The sequence below is a fragment of the Ursus maritimus genome, unplaced genomic scaffold (genome assembly GCF_017311325.1).
Source record: "Ursus maritimus isolate PB19 unplaced genomic scaffold, ASM1731132v1 scaffold_16, whole genome shotgun sequence".
Classification (NCBI taxonomy): Eukaryota; Metazoa; Chordata; class Mammalia; order Carnivora; family Ursidae; genus Ursus; species Ursus maritimus.
In genome coordinates, this window is record NW_024424008.1 from 42,536,111 (window position 1) to 42,552,697 (window position 16,587).

General features: G+C 52.9%; 1 long non-coding RNA gene across 2 annotated transcripts; it reads left to right on the top strand.

Moving 5' to 3' along the window:
• Positions 1-11,068: 11,068 nt before the first annotated feature.
• LOC103660647 lies at positions 11,069-16,027 on the top strand. Of its 2 annotated transcripts, XR_005834948.1 has the most exons (5): positions 11,069-11,300; positions 12,655-12,718; positions 12,839-12,925; positions 13,547-13,657; positions 15,851-16,027. It is a non-coding gene; the product is annotated as an uncharacterized LOC103660647 (long non-coding RNA). The 2 variants fall into 2 exon arrangements; XR_567841.2 differs by lacking the exons at positions 12,839-12,925; positions 13,547-13,657.
• Positions 16,028-16,587: the final 560 nt, after the last annotated feature.

Here is a 16,587-nt window from a genome sequence, read left to right on the forward strand (position 1 = left end):
TAAATAAATAAATAAATAAATAAATAAATAAATAAAGATAGCTCTGGCCTTCTCTGTAGAGATCTCCTTCCTCACGGCATTTGCCCATGGGAGACCTGTAAACTCAGTTTGCCCAGAAGGTATGTCTCTGTGTGTCCAGTTTCTATTCCTTGTCACAGCTCTTTCCCTCCCTAAAATTCAGTGCAAAACTTGAGCTGGGTGAGAAAAATCTCACAGGAGACTAGGAATGTTCTTTGCAGGTGGTGTTAAAAAGAAAACCGCAGGCCCAAGATGGCGTTGCTTAGGCCAAGTCACCAAATTGGGGCTCAATATGTCAACTAATTGCAGTTTCAACCTTCCCTAGAATCGTAAGTCTTAACCAACTGGTCAGTTAGGAATTTTCTGAGCAGCACCAATGAGGTAATCTCTCATAAGCGCCCTCTCCATCCCTCAAAGGAAGATGAGGTAATTCACCTAGGAAGACCTCCCTGCCCTTTACCCCCAAGGGAAGGTGACCTGGCCTGGAACAATCCTTTCTTTTCTTTTCTTTTGCTAATAACTTTCTTGCCCAGCCTCCTTTCTATAAAAACCTTCTATTTTGTACAGCTCCTCAGAGCTCCCCTTTACTTGCTAGATGGGGTGCTTGCCCGATTCATCCATCACTTAATAAAGCCCATCAGTGGGATGCCTGGGTGGCTCAGTCGGTTAAGTGTCTGCCTTTGGCTCAGGTCATGATCCCAGTGTCCTAGGATCGAGTCCCACATCTGCCTCTCTGCTGAGCGGGGAGTGTGCTTCTCCCTCTGCCTGCATCCCACCCCCGCTTGTGCTCACTCTCTCAAATAAATAAAATCTTAAAAAAAAAATAAAGCCAATCAGATCTTCAAATTTACTCAGTTAAACTTTTGTTCTTTAACAGTGAATTCTCCCAGGATATCTGAGTGGAGACTGGATTTTAGGCTCTTCTCTGCGTGGCTTCCTCACCATCCCATTCCGCCCTCAAACTTTAGTCTCCAAAATCCAAAGTGCTGTTCCACTTCCTTTTCTTAGAAATAGATGGGTAGTGGTTAAGAGTCAAAGATGGGCTGTCAGACAGGCCTGGGTTCAAATCCTGATGCTGCCACTTACTTGCTGGGTGACTGGGGAACGTTTCTGGACCTCTCTGAGCCTCAGTTTCTAGGTCTGGAAATGGAGATAATGAAAGTAACATTGCCCCTAAGGTCGCTGGGAGCATCACAAGACAGAAGGCACGGAACGCACACAAGGTCACTATTGTGACCCCGACGACAAGCCTTGTGCCTGTGTCTGTGGAGTCGTGGGAAGGATTTTGCTGCTGTTCTATACGGGCCTGGAATTATGTGTTTTCCCCCCCTGCCCCCATGCAGGGAAGTCCCAAACCGGCCCAGAAAGTTGGTTTCAGCAGAAAAAGGTATTCGTCTTCTAAAGAAGACATGCAGGGAGGCAGTCTCTGAAAGGGTCCACAGGCGCTGGGAATATCGGTTATCCCGGGAACAGGACGGGGAGCTCAGGGTGAGATGCAGGGTGGGAGGGATGCTTTCCATCACATGTCCTTTTGACTCTTTTGTTCTATGTCTACCTCATATAAAACCTATTTTAAAGAATTAACAACATTCAAAATGTAAATATTAGAAAAATTAAAAAGGAGACACGGTGGGAGAGAACTTCCCCAAGCTTTCTTAATTCCTGACACTCAAGGTGCTTGGCTGTTGGAGTTAGGCCAAGGGCTCATCCTGAGGGTTCTTACAGAGGAGAAAAGAGGTGGGGACCTGGGATATAGGGTCCAGGGCCTTGGGGAGGTCCTGGGGACCTGTGTGGAGTAATCTCCTCAGAGGGTTATTTTTTGCCCAAGTTACATTTTGCCAGGCTCCTCTTGGCGCTAGACACAGGCCCTCAGCGTCGGTGGGCTGCCAGAGCCGCCCTGTGCCAGGGTTCAAAGGAACATGGCCACTGCCTCTGGAGGCCGCCTCAGTGAGCCCTCTCTCTGCCAGCTGTCCTCATTTGCGAACAGTTTGTTTCTTCGAGGCTTAGCTGAGATCCTGCCTCCACCTCCATGAAGCCCTCCTGTTCCTACCTAGTCAGAATCCACCCACCCCCTCACACGTGGTTTTTACTTGATCCTCTCTTCTAATTCTCTCTCCCATTCCATTTTATGTTATCCTTAGTCATTTGGGTGCCATTCCCTGCTACTAGCTTCAAAGCCACCTGAGGACAGAGAGCAAGGCTACACATGTTCTAGAATTCCCAGCCCAGTGCCCGGAACAGGAGAAGCTCTTCCCCAGTGCTTGTGAAGGTGTGAGGGAGGGAGGTGGGGAGTAAGCTTTCAGGCCTCGGGACCTCCCAGACAGGCCCTGGTATGTCCTGATTCTTTGAGCCTCGGTTTTCCATCTGTAAAATGGGGGTTGCAATAAAAGAACCCGCCTGCGAAAGAAAGCTAGGCGGTACCAGGAGTTCTCAGGGGCGCCTGATGGGTGCTCAATACATTTGGGCAATGTTAGCTCTTATTTTGAGACCACAGGTGTCCTTGGACTTCTTGTCTGTTCAACTGCATACAGGTTTTGCCTTTCTGCCATTCCCCACGTGGCTTCTTGATGTCGTAGGTCATAAATGCAGCCAGCATTAGGCCGGGCCACACTTCAGGGCCCCTTACCCCAAGGAATCAGCCCTCGGTCTCTCTCCACCACCGCTCTCCAGCGAGGCCTCAAGGCAAAGCCACCCGATTCTGCCCTGCCTGCCAAGGGGACTCCAGGCCCGGTGCTTGAGGTGTGACCAGAGGGGGCCCATCTGGGGCACTGACCCATGAACAGGGTAATGCCACTCTGAAAGCCTGACCGCGTGTCTTCCCTTCCAACCTGCGTTTCACTGCCGGCTTGCTGCTTTCCCTCCTTTGTCCTTCGCTCTCACTTTCCTCTTCTCCAAATCCTCCACGGGCTTGAATCTTCGTATGAATGAGGGACGGGCGGCAGGATGCGCCTATGAGGGGAGGTGGGCAGGGCGTGGGAGCGTGGGAGGAACACCCACTGCGCTCACCGACCACCTGTCTCTGGCCCATCTTCTGGTCTTGCTCCTGGTAGGAGCTCATGGGTTACACTGAGTGAGAAGAGGCTCCTTTTTACCCAACCATCATTCCGTCCTGGTCCTCCTCATTCTGTCACTAAGCGGCCTGCTGCGGTAAGGGTCTGGCCGAGGTTCTTCTGTGAGTAGAACATTTCTGTGTAATGGGTAACAGGGCCCTTAAATTTCACGTCTACAGAAACCATTCATCCTCCACGAAGTGAGAACCTCAGTTCTTTTCTCAGAAAGAGGGCATCTTCCCCCATAGTCCAGAGTCTTGGCGTTGGGGACATGCCATAGTGCGTCACCAGAGGTGGCAATAGTCCTACCCTAGGGCTGCTTCTTTCCTTTCTTCGATGACAGAACAAACCAACCGAACTCCCCAGGGTGGTAGAGACCCAGGGCAGAGGCGGCAGCCGCAGCTGAGGGTGCCACGCCTGGCGCCTGCCACCTGCCCTGCGGCACCCTCCTGCTCCTGCCTTTGGCCTCTTCTCTATCTGGTCGGCAATCCTCGGCCGGGGTGGAAGTGCCTTCAGATTTATATGGTGCTATTTACTGGCCCTCTGCCAATTAGTGACACTTTGAAATTCCCTTATATGACGCACTGCTGCTCTGACAATAAACAAGTCATTAGCTGGGTCGGAGGGCAGCTTCCAGATGGATTTGATTCATTGTTTCTGAACCAGCTCAAGAGGCTCATTAAGATGCAGGGTCCCCAGTCCAAGGCCCAGGAAACCCCTAAAGCAGGGGGGCAGATGGGGCTTCTGTGCACCCAGGCGTTGGGTCACTATGTCATCTGCTCTCCCCTCTGATCCCCCCACCCGGCAAGGCTCATCATCACCCCACAGTGACGGGGGAGGGGATACTAATCGCCACCACAGCCTCCACCCTCCTTCCCTAAGACACAGACACAGGTCTCAGCAGGGAGTGCCCGGGAGGAACAGCAGGGGACGGGGTGACAGGAGGCTGGATGGAAAGGGGAGAGGGAAACCCCAGTGGGTGATCCGGGGCGGGAAAAATCTGGGAGACACCTGAGTGAGGTCCTGACCATTTAATCTGCTGTGGGGTCTCACCTTGCAGCTTCCTGGGCTATTGGACCTGGAGGGGTTTTGGAGGTTGCCCAGGCACCCCTTGCCTCCAGTTTACAGAGGCAGAATCGTATGCTCCAGAAAGGGGAAGTGACTTTCCCAAGTTCACCTGGTTCATAAGTGCCTGAGATGAGACTAGAACCAGCTCTAACTCTTGGTTTAAATGACCTACACTACCTCCTAGGGAAAAACCCGTAATTCCAACGAGAGCGGGGGATGTCCTGCTCCAGAGCCAGCACTTACTTCTGCTTTCCTCCTCCCCTGACCTCCTCCCATACACCGCCCCCTCCTAACGTGGCTCATGGGACTCTGCATAGATGAGAGGGTCATGCGTGGGTGTCCCAGGGTCTTGTGTGTTTGAGTGGATACATGAGCAGCCTTGTGACAGAGCACTGTGCTAGGTGCTGCAGGAGAAACAAAGATGAATTCGACAGGCTTGGTCTGTTTGCAAAAACTCATTAACTAGAATGCAGAACCCAGTGAAAAAATGACCAGGAGGTAAACACAGAGCTTCAAGTCTGAGTGGCAAGTTCCATAAGCTGAAGCCATGGTGATCTGGCCATGGGGGATATCAGGTTGGATATCCCCAGGTGCTGGGGACTAGGGGGACTTGGTGCCAAAATGAGGGCAGGTGACCTGATCTCTAGTTCATAGACTGTAAGAAGCAGGCAACTAAAATTAAGACCTCTGCAAAAGCTGGGACGTTGGAAGGGATGCATCCTCAGAGAAAACAGGATTAGAAAAACATCACTCACAGGCTTAGGGTAGGACAATTAAGGGCTCTGAATAGAAAAAAGGTCTCCAGTGAGAAATAGGAGCTCCAGGCCCAGACCAAATGTAAATATAGTGTCATGATTTTCACTATTGAAATTCCCCGGCTGAGAAATTAAAGTAAAAATAGGTTCCAGACCAGTAAAACTGATGGGGTATCAGGAGAAGGGAGTGCGAGACTATTCTGGAAGAATGTGTTCCAAGCAACAGCATTCCCACAGCAAAATATACTCCCCTTTAAAGTTGTACTAACAATAAAACAAATTGCAAACCACACGGGGAAGTGATATGCCATTAGGGAAAGTCAGCAAACATATCAAGTTAGTTTAACATTCTAATAATGTAAAATAATATAATAATCTGAAAGAAACTTTAAAATATCTGTGTTTCAGATGGTTAAAATGATGAAAAAGAAATACAAACCATAAAGGATAGGATATTTTGAAAGAGAACAGGCAAATTGGTCAAACAAACAAACAAATAATACTTTCTAGAAATGAAAAAGATAGCCATGGAAATAAAAGCTCATTGGATGTGCCAAACAGCAGATTAGACAAAGCTGAACAGAGAATCAGTGAACTGAAAGATAGATCAGAGGAAATTACCCCAAATGCTGCACAGAAAGGTGAAAAGAGAGAAAATATGAAAGAAGCCAAGAGGCACAGAGGGCAGAACAAGAAGATCTAAACGACCCCTTCAAGGGGTTGCAGAAGGAGAATTGAGAGAATGGGGGAATGGCAATATTCAATTTTACAGAATTGATGGAAGACATTCATTCTTAGATCGAAGAAATACTGGGAGTTCTGAGGGAGACACATAAGAATAAATCCTCACTCAGTACGTCATCTGAGTGAAACTGGGCTCAAAGAAGTACAACCAGTGGGTCCAGGGACTAAGAGAAAGGAGGTCTGAATTTTGCACAGGACTGTCTGGGAAAGTTCACGGATCACTGAGGCTCCAAGGCTGAGTAGGGCTTTAAGAGGCAGAGAATATGGTGAGGCTGACAAGGAGACCTGGAGAGTAGGGAAGTACGGAGTTCCAGCCTGTCGGACTAGTTTCTGAGCATATTTTCACCCATTCTGTTTGGAGTAGGGCTACCTGGACTCTGGATACCTGCTAACTCAAGGTTTCAGGCATCCCTCTGTGTCCTGTGCTTTTACTCAAACCTAGTCTTTGTTCATCCTGTTTGCGTCCCTGGCTCTGTCCCCGAGGTCATCACGACTCCACAGCCCTGGGAAGGTGCGGGCCTCCCCCGCTCATCTTCCTGAGACCACTCATAACCATATTGCCCTCTGAGGCCTCCCCCTCCTTTGGGGACTGCATTGAAATTGGACCCTGCAACCTTCCTTCTGTCTCCTTGGGGTCCTTCAGGGCATAAAAGGCCCCTGCTCTGAAGTGGACAGCAGGGGCTTGCCCTGCTGCAGCTGGGTCTTGTTAGCGGTGCCAGTGGCTTCCGAGGAACAGAGAAACCTGGCCATGGTAATTGGCTCATGAAAGCTGCATGTTGCTGGAGGGGGAAGGGAGGGTGTGCGGAGGAAGGGGAGCGGGCTTAATGGGAAGCAAATGCCAAGGAAGAGCCTAGTGCGGGCCCTCCCCCCATTCATGGCCATTAGCATTCCTCAGACACCTGCAGGCACTTGGCTCTGGCTGAGGATGGGATGTGCTGACTCCTCCCTGCTGGGGCACAGAACAGAAACATGAAGTTTGGTTCCAATTAAGGGGGCAGGGAGCAGGGGTGGATGGGAGGCAGGAGACCCCTTTCTTGTATCTTTTGAGAGCATGCGGTTTTATTTGGCAGTTGTCAAATTCTGTTCCACCAATGGTTGTTTATGGTGTCAGCCAAAGAGCAGTGCGCTTGGGGACCTGATGAACCTGGGCCTGAATACCACCAGATGACCCCTTTCCTGGCTTCATGGCCATAGAAAAAGCACCGAATCGCTGGGGTCCTCAGCCTCCTTCTCCGTAATAATGAGGGAATGAAATCTACCAAACAGGGTTCTAGTGAAGAATAAGTAAGACAGACCATTTGAAGGTGCCTAGCAGAGTGCTTGCTGTGGAATGGATGCTGGAAAAATATTCGTTCCTTTACCCTTGGCTCGGTAAGTACCTTTAGGGGCAGAATGGTGTCTTATTCATCTTTGTAACCCCTGAGGTGTCCAATGCCATGCCAGGCACACAAAATCAACAATTGAGTAAAAGAGGGAGTGACTTCCCTCCCCAATGAGTTCCCCTACCCCTCACGCTAGGACAGGTCAAAGGTCAGCTCAGAAGCCAGAGATGCCGTTAAAATGATGATGGTGCCAAGCTGTTGACCAACCGGTAAAAAGGCATCTCTCCTTGAGGCCTCTTGAAGAACTGACTCCATCTAAAAACTGGGAGACCCCACATGCCTCTTGCAGGGCGCAGGGAACGCTGGCTGGGAAGAAGGAGGCCGCCCTGGCAGATGGAGCCAGCCTGGCCCAGGGAAGGACACCATCTTGCCCTGACCTCTCCCACCCAGTGCATGCAGGTGCTGTGCTGGGATCTGGAGAGGGGCAGGCTCGCCTGAGGCTGGAGGAGCTGAAATGGTCTCTGGGGTTGGCTCCCCTCCAGCCGGGAGGGCCCCTCTGCCTGGGGCTCCTGTCCACCTGCTCGCCAGCTGCTGGCGGAGCTCTGGTCTACTGCAGCATCCCCCATGCATCTTGACTCTGTCGCCCTTCGGTGCCAAACATCTGCAGACTGGATCTATTGGCCGTTTATTTTCTGTTTGTCTTGGGTGTGACACAATCTCCATTCTTCACTTTAATGACTCCTTTCTTTATTATTTTGTCTCACCACTTTGTTTATTTGCTTTCCCCTTGCCCCATCCACTTTCCCTCTCTTCTCCCAGATTGGCCGGGGCCCATGCCAGCCCTCCCCGCTTCCCTTCCTCCCCAGCTCGGGCCGGTCATCTCCTATGGCATCCCAGGGCCCCGCTCTCCCTGCTGGGAACCTCACTCAAACCAGATGTGGCTTCCTCCTCCTCTTCCTCCTCCTTCCCCTGATTTTCCAAGGGCTGCAGGGGGCAGAGGGGGAGGAGAGGCTCTCCACCCACATCCTGCTCTCCCCCCAGCTTCCCTGCCCAGCTCTGCGGCCCATGCCAAGGACGAGCGGGAGAGGAGTGCACGACAGGACATCTGTTTAGTGCCAAAAGTGAGGGGTGGTGGGCGCTGCTGGGCAGGAATGTTACCCCTGGGAGCTTAGGCAACAGGGGGACTTGGTCCCCTCTGCGACACAGCCGCACTGGAGGGGTTGGGGCACAATCCATGAGATTAAATGTCCCACACTCTTTGTGCATTGTATCAAGTCTCCTCTGCCTAAATATTGCCCGATTAGCAATATCTTACAACTGGCTAGTACTTACGGGCTAGGAAAGGCCTTTCTATCTACTGTCTCAGTCACCCTCTCCGCAGCCCTGGGACAGAGGAGTCTCCAGCATCACTTAGCTGATAAAGGCCAAGTAAAGATGGGAACCTAAGTCTGGACTGACGTGAAGAATAGCTGATTGGCTTAAAAACCAGGCCTGCTTTCTCTATCTGGCCCCATCGGTCCCTGTTCCAACACCTGAGAATGAAACTCATTTGAGTTCCCAGGCCTCAGCCAGCCTGGGACACACCTCTCTGTTTCTGGAATCATTTCTACCTCTGGCCACAAAGCGTCATTGGAATTTGACCTCTGGGATTACCATAGTGATTGTCAGAGGCGAAGTCACAGCTTTAACTGGGCGAGGGATATTGGGGAAGACAAGAGAACCTGGGGAGGGGGTCTGTCATCAATGGGAGAGGGGTAACCAAACTTCACTCTATAAAATGTACCCACCAACTAGCTCAACCAGGGGCCAGGCCACATTTTTCGGGGCCTGAGCTTTTATTATGTGGTGGGGGGGGGGAGGGGGGCTGTCTTTAAGTAAAAGAATTCACAAGTATGATCCAAAGTTACCAGGACCCTTTATAAGGCCTTGCAAGAAGCCTGTGCAAAGATTGGTCACTTTGTGGAAAATCCACCTGCAAACAAATCCTGAGCAAGTTCACACTGAGCCCAGAGGCGGGGTCTCAGTGAAAGTCTTCGTTTGGAACAGACCAGGACAGCGGTTCTCAACCTTAGGGAGCCTAAGGCACGTCTGGGCATGTGTTAAAATGCGGGCCGTGCCTAGTGCCCAGAAATTCTGCTCTAGTGGGTCCGGGGTGGAGACTGTAAGAAACACTGGTCCAGCCCAGCACTGCCAGGAGGAAGGTGGAGAATGGGAGAGCCCTTGCCACAGCCATAGAGCAAATCGGCCGCGCTGGAATCCAGGTCCCGGGTTCTCGGTTCACCGCGCATTCAGCTTGCGGTGCTATTTCTGGCCAAACTCACTTCTAGAAGAAGGCGGGTTATTAACACAGGGATTGGGTAGCTGGTGTGAAGCGGGAAGAGGCAAGAAGGTAAGGGAGGTAGCTTTGCTAGGGACGTATACAGCCAGGTCGCTTGGGACTCTTGAAAGGCGACAGACCCTGGGCCCAAAGGCAGGGCCCAGGTCACTGGGGAGGGGAACTTTAATTGCTGGCAGGTGCGTTAGGAGTAGGGCAGCACCTCTCCCAGAATGGAATGTCAATGGAATGGTGGCTCAAAGCCTTCCGGAGCTCCCCAGGTCAAAGGTCACCATCAAAGGCTCCAAGTGTCAACTGTGAGTCCACGTGAGTCCCTCTCATTAAGCTAAAATGCCGACTTGTCTTGATAGGAACTTTGTTTGTTTATTTGTTCTGACTGGAGGTTTGGTCTAAACATGTAAATGGGTCTCCTCTGCTGATGAATGAATCGGGAGTCTCTTCGTGAGGACCTGTTACCCTGGGGAGGAGACACTAGAAGTGGTTCCTCACTGCCCTGAGGGACCCAGGGGACAACGGGGATGGGGACGACAGAGAGTGCCCTCGACTCATGGGAAACATGCTGGGCAGGAGCCACCCCGGTGGAGGGACCCAGCTCCTCATTTGTTGCTCCCCCCACCCCGGCTTGTCCGTGAGGAGCCCTGGGTTAGCATCCCTCTCTCTCCTTGAGGTTCTCCATCGACCCTGCCAGGCCTGGGCCTGTGCGGCAGGCCGGCCGGCAGCCCCTGAAGATGGAGGGAGCCAGCAAGCATGCTCCTCAGGTTAAAGACAGGAAGACATTGCTCAAAATTTTGAGAGGAGCCTAATCAGCCTAAGAGAGCCAGGGCGAGAGGCTCTTGACCACGGCCTTGTCACCGGTGGCACAACCCCGGGGGTGCCTGTCACAAAGCATTCTAGAGTTGTGCGTCCAGGTGGCCTGCTCTTGAGGGCCTGGCTCCTTTGTCCCTCATTGCCCGCACACGGGGAGAACGGGCAAGGACTGTGGAGAAAGAAGGCGGTCAGGAAGGGGCAAACGTTCGCTGAATACCGACTTTGCGTCAGGCTCCGGGCTGGGCCGTTCAGGTGGGCAGGCAGAGGCCACAGAGAAGGACCGAGAGCATGGCTGGGGGCGGGACAGGGAAGCCGCCAGAGCAGGGCCAATCCCCTTGAAAGCTGCTATTGTTTGAGATCTCTGCTCAGAGAAGGCCTGAGTAAAAAGAGCTTGTTAGAGCAGGCCAGGCTGGAGACAAGCCGCTCTCACAGAGCCAGTGAACCGTGCGAAATGACTTAAACTAACATCCCTGACTGCACTGGGCTGGGACCCAGGAGTCAGTGTGCTCATCAGAAATTCATAGAAGGTGCCCCGCGGCTCGGCTTTCTCTGGCCGCCTTGTTCATTGAGCGTTTTTTTCTTTCCAGTCCCCCGGCTCTGAAAGGGAGACAGGGGCTGCCTGATGGGGAAGATCAAGTGGCCTTTGAAAACCTCTCTCAGAGTTTATTAAACCCTGGGGCCAGGGCAGGCCGACCTGGAGGCCCAGCCAGGCCTGGCTCCGCCCCCCCGGGCTCCCCACGGGGAACCTGGCCTGTTCTCATGTCCTGAACTTGGCAGGCCTGTGCTGGGGACAAGGGAACAGGAGGCGGGGTGCGAGGGAGAGAGGGTCCCGGAGGAACGGTAGTGAATACACTCATCTTTTCCCAGAAAACCTGGGAGAATATGTGTGTGTGGGGGGGGTGGGGTGGGGACTGGGCTGGGGTGGGGTGGAGGCCCTTCGCCCCCACGAATGACACAGGCCTTCTCTCCCTGAGCTCCCCAGGACACCCTCTGCCTCCCGCTGGGACTCTTCACTCCACCATCTCTCCAGAGTGTTTGTGCTGAAGGTCCACACAGAGGAAAGTGGGAGGAGGCAGGAACTGGAGGGTCTCTAGGCTGGATCACAGCTCAGTGACCAAGTAAGGGCAGGAATGAGGCTTCTCAGAGGCAGGCTCAAGTTTCCAGGATCTGGAGCCCCTCAGCGACGGGACGGGACGGAGAGGTAAGAGATCACACCTGCTGAGGCTCAGTTTGCCCCCCACCCCCAACCCCACAAGGACTGGCTGGGCTGAGTCAGCTCACAGAAGCCTCTGGTGTAGACGTTCAGCACAGAAAACCCCCACGAAAGTGCTTTGTAAACTGTGGCACTCCGACTCAGTGTGAAGGACAGATTCACTCATTGCACAAATCCTTGCTGAGGGCCTTGCTTGAGCCAGACGCTATTCTAGAGACTGCCCATAGTGGGGAGCAAGGCAGTGCTCCGTATTGTTGGGGACGGGCCAGGAACTGGGGGAGCATCAGCTCTGTCATAAACACATGTGATCTCTAAACCCGGCTGACCAGCTTAGCGGCCTGGCGAGCCCAGGTCATCACGGCGCTCCTCTCAGTCCGTGGAAGGAAGGGGTGAACCGCGACAGAGGTCTGTTTCCACATTCAAGCAGAGCAGCTCCCTTGACCAGTTTCTTTCCTGGGGATCGGAGTTCAATTTCTTTTGAAAGACAGACCCGCTTATTTCCAAAAGTTGAAAACCATCCCTTGAAACTCCCTTCCCCCATTTTAATCTTTTTGGCCTTGTTCCATTTACTGTGCCCCCTTCACAGGTCATTCCAAGGCAACCAGCTTCCTACCCCGTGGCTGGATGCCTCCCATGGAAGCAGACAGATCTTTCCTAAGCCAGCTTTGGATTTAGACTCCTGTCTCTTCTCTGCCCCCTTTTATACTTCCCCTTTAAACAAGTTCAGAGTCCTTTAAAGTGTTTCCTAAGAGCCCTTGGGTAGGCTGCAGGGTATGTGAGTGGCCCTATTCCCCACATTTGCAGGCCTCCTTCTCCAGGGCCCAGGCAGCTTACAGGCACGTTTGAAGGACTTAGCTCCCAAGTCAAGGCCAACCCTAGTCTCCTGCTGGAAATCTGGGCCAGCACTTTGTCCTATAGACCCAGGAACCCAGGAAGGAGATCGGGGTGGGTTGAAATGCGGAGTCAGACAACCAGCCCAGTCTGGACTGACACAGAGATTTCAACTCTGATATCACCTCTTCCCAGTTTGGGGGTAGCTGCCGGGAGCACTCCATTTAGGCAGATTCTGGGACTATGTTGCTGTTGTCTATTATTATTATTAATTATTCAGAGAGTGTTACTATTGGCTTCCCAATACTCATGCAGATCCTATTTTTTTCTAAACCAAAAAAGGAGAACACGTGATCTGACACCAGGCCAGAACCCTTGAATTTGGGAACTGTGCCCCAAAGTCGGTACATGTGTTCATTGCCTGTCCCTTCATAGAATCATAGTTCTTAAAGCTGCTGGGGGCTTCTCTGAGAGAGTAAACCTTAACGGTTTCCAAACTATGCTTTTACAGGTGTATAATGGTCAGCCTAGCTTTCAAGGAGCTCTTACACAGAAGCATCAACAAATAACAGCAGGTAACACTGAGCTGCTCTGGTTGAAACGGTGGGGAGTGGGGCTAAGGACCCTGCCTGCTGCGGGCTTCCTGCCGCCCACCTGCCTCCCCGTCCTCTCCCTGCCAACTATTGGCTTCTCAGGAGCAGCTCACGCTTCTTGGAGCCCATGTGAAGCTACCAACATACTCTTCTCTGCTTTTAGGAAGATATTTTAAAACTTCTGGAGAGGTAAAGGAATGGAGACCCAGGTGTCCAAGTTAATGGCTCAGTTTACTCATTTACACACTTGCATAGCCTGACCTGCACCCTCAAATTCTCTAGTCCCCTTGCCCCTGAGCAGTGAAGGACCTCCTGTTGTTTCTTTTTTTCCCCTTTCCCCCTCTCTCATCCTGGTTGTACCCACCCTGATCACATGGCCACACTCCCCCTGCCTCTCCATGCCCACAGCTCCCTGGGGAGCCCAAGTCTCGGTCCTCAGCCTGAGCTGCTACTTGGTGTCCTTGGCCCGTTCCTCTTTGCTATCACACGTCCACCTCCCCCCATTCTGTTGGTCCAGAGTGACTTCTAGTTCTCGGCTTGTGGGGTGGGGCAGGGGGCAAGAGCTGCCCCGGACTTGAGCCCTCTGCTGCGGTTCCAGGACAGGCTCTGTGCCCAAAGCCCATTCTGTCCTTCCTCCCCTCCTCCGTCTTGGGTTTGTTCCCTGCAGGTAGGCATGCTCATCTGCGGGGTACACCCCGTCCGGTACTCTCACCCCCGCCTCTGTCTTCTGTGCTCCCTGAAATGCCCTTCTGCCCAAACTTTCCTCTTCCATTTCATCTTCAGAGCCTACTGAAACCATTCTCTTCCCAGGAGCCTCCCTGAATTGGAGGGAAGTAAAGCTAATGTTCCCTGAGGTTTCAGCCCCTTCATCCTTACTTAGCCCAAGGCCCACCGGCCCATCATGCTGGGCACCACGCTGGGGTAGGTTTGTTTTGTGCTTCGGTGCCGGGCTCTGGTGTCTCCCTGATTTATTTTGTGGTCTGTGTGTCCTGTGCCTCTGCCCACAGACGCTCGGCTGTTTGAGAGCGCAGCCCGGCAGGCGGGCGCTTAATAGAGTAGGATGAGGAAAGTCAACAGGACGGCCGTGGCCACCGGGCCGGGCTGGGGCCTGTGTGAGAGGAGGTGGCATAGAGGGCTTGCTTAGAGTCTCTCCTCGATGGGGACCTTTGGGCCTCTGCCTCCTGGACTCGCCCGTCCCCATCCAAGTCTCTGCATCCTGGGTCGGGGTCAGGGATCGGCTTTGCTGGCAGTCCTCTCCTCACCTCCCCATCCCTCACCTCCCCAAAGACAGCAGGGGCTGGCTGCCGTTCAGTGCCTGTCAGCTGGCTCAGGGGGAGGGGAACATGAAACACCGCGAACAGTGCTTCTTGGAGCTGAGTAAACTCAGCCCACCACGGTTTACTTTGCTGTCAGAAATCCCTTAGCTTACCACAGAGCAGAACCCCAACCCCTCCTCCCCAGAACCAGGACCCCCACCATCGCCCTCCTCATTCCCCGCCCACCCCAGGAGACCCGCCTCCCTCTCCTTCCAGCCCTAGACCCTTCTGCAGTACCTGTCCTGCTCTGTGACCCCCACCCTCCCCCTATCTGTTGCTCCTTCTTGTATCTTCCCCCCTCTCCTCCTCCTGACACTTTCCACCTGACTCTGGTCCTTCCCGACTCCTCCTCTGCCCTTGGTGTCTTCCAGAAGCCCAAGGCCAGAGGAGCTCCCCTCTCAGGGCAGAGATGGGGGCAAGGGGAGATGAGGTCCAGGCACCTTGGAAGGGGCAGAGAGAGACCAGGAGCCACCCTCTTTTCTTTCCCTCCTCACTCTGGGCTACGAACCATGGATTGGGGGTGGGGGTGTGTAGCAGATCAGCCAAAGGCTTGGAACTGGCATCAGGGGATTGGAGGAGCAGGAAGGTGGCAGGAGAGCCTTTCAGATGAGAGCGAGGGGCCGGAGCCCCTCTCCTCAGTTTCCCCGGGGAGGTGCCTGGAGGGGTTTTGAGTTAGTAATGAGGGCATCACAGATTTGGGACCTGGCTTTGCATTAAATCGAATGTTCCTCAACACGACAGCTCCAAGCCTCCCTGGCGGCCTCCCCCGCCCCCACCTCTCCTCAGAAATTTGCAGCCTGAGCCAGGTTTTCTCTTTGGCTCCACTTGGAAGAGCAAACCTTCTGGGCTTGAGATGAAACACATGGTGCTCTGGAATGTGGCTACTAGCCAAGGGAATGCTCGGAGGCCCCCCCAGAATTTGCAGCCATCTGCCTGGGGTTGAGCTGGGGGTGTGTAACAGACCGTTTGGGGCCAGGAAGGAGCAAGGGAAGCTGAGGGCACCTTCCTTCTCTCTACCCCACTTAGAACTGGTGCCTCTTTCAACACTCGAGTAGATCCCAATGAACTGTATTTCCGCCCCTGGGGAGATTCAAAGCCGGGCTCAACCTCAGATGCCACGGGCCCGAGCCACTGGCTCCAAAGTGAACAGGTGCTGATTAGTGCAGCATTTCGCATATTCTTTGAATGTTATTCATTTCCTGCCAAGAGACACAAACGATTTCCCCTGCCTTCTTCCCCCTGGAACCCACATTTTCTGCTCTTCCTCCCCAACTCCACGTGACTTATTGTCCTTGCCCTTCTGAAGGCTGTCGCTGACCCCCCTCCTATAGCTTCCCCTGTCCTCACAGGCCCTGGTGACCCAGCTGGAAGTTCCCCAGCTGGATGAGTCCTCGATGCCCAGCCTGCCATCTCTGGTGTGGCCAGAGTGAGCACGCAGGGGCCCCCGTCCTCAGCCTCTAGAAAGATCAGAAAGAAATTTGCTTCTTGAAATCAGGATTCCTGACCCCTATCCGCTAGGAAGGCCCTATCTTGACTTTCTTGGATGGCTGTAGGGCTAGGCTGGAAGGCCTCTGGCAGGAACTAATCTCCCGGGATGGTTGGCTTGTCACAGGAGAGAGGCAGCTGGTAGAGCGCCCACCAAAGTCATGGGTCGAACAGCTCCATTCTATGCATTTCTGGAAATCTGGGGGTGAGGAGCAAAGAGATAGGCTTAGGGAATTCTTAGGGGTTGGAAAGGATTTTTAGATTATTTAATTCAACACTACTTATTTATTATTATTATTATTATTATTTTCAGCTATGAAGAATCCAAGACTCAGAGACCCAAAGCAATTTCCTGAGGCCTTTCTGTGGGTTAGCAGCAAAGCTGAAATCAGAAGCCAAGGATACTGACTCCCACACAGAGCCTGGGTGGCTCAGTCTGTTAGGCGTCTGCCTTCTGCTCAGGTCATGATTCCGGAGTCCCAGGATCGAGCCCCACGTTGGGCTCCCTGCTCAGTGGGAAGTCTGCTTCTCCCTCTCCCGCTACTCCTCCCCTGCTCATGCTCTCTCTCTCTCTCTCAAATAAACAAATAAAATCTTAAAAAAAAAAAAAAGCTAGGACTCTTGACTCCCAGTCTTGTGCTATTTTCACAGGATATTAACTCCTTACCCTTTTGAGAAATTTCCGCATGCCCCCGGAATGCCATGAAGGTGTAACAGCTGGCTCAGTGAAGCGGCTGCCTCCCCAGCTTTTGCGCTCCACCGCCCCCCCCCCCCCCGCCTCTGCTGAGATGGATGGATTTGGAGGAGGAATGTTAACTGTCTCTCGGATGAACCCCAGAACCACAGGGGGGATTAGACATAGCCTGGGAGGGATATGTCCGCTGCTCAGAGGACTGTTTCCCCTCTTTCAGCCTCTGAGACCCTTAAGCACGTGTTCTATGACTTGGCCACAGTTAACCGGACCAAGAATAGATGCCCCAGGCCAGCCAATGCATTGGCTGGACAAGAGCCATTCGGTGTTTCTCTCTTAAGAGTTTGAAATAAAAAAGC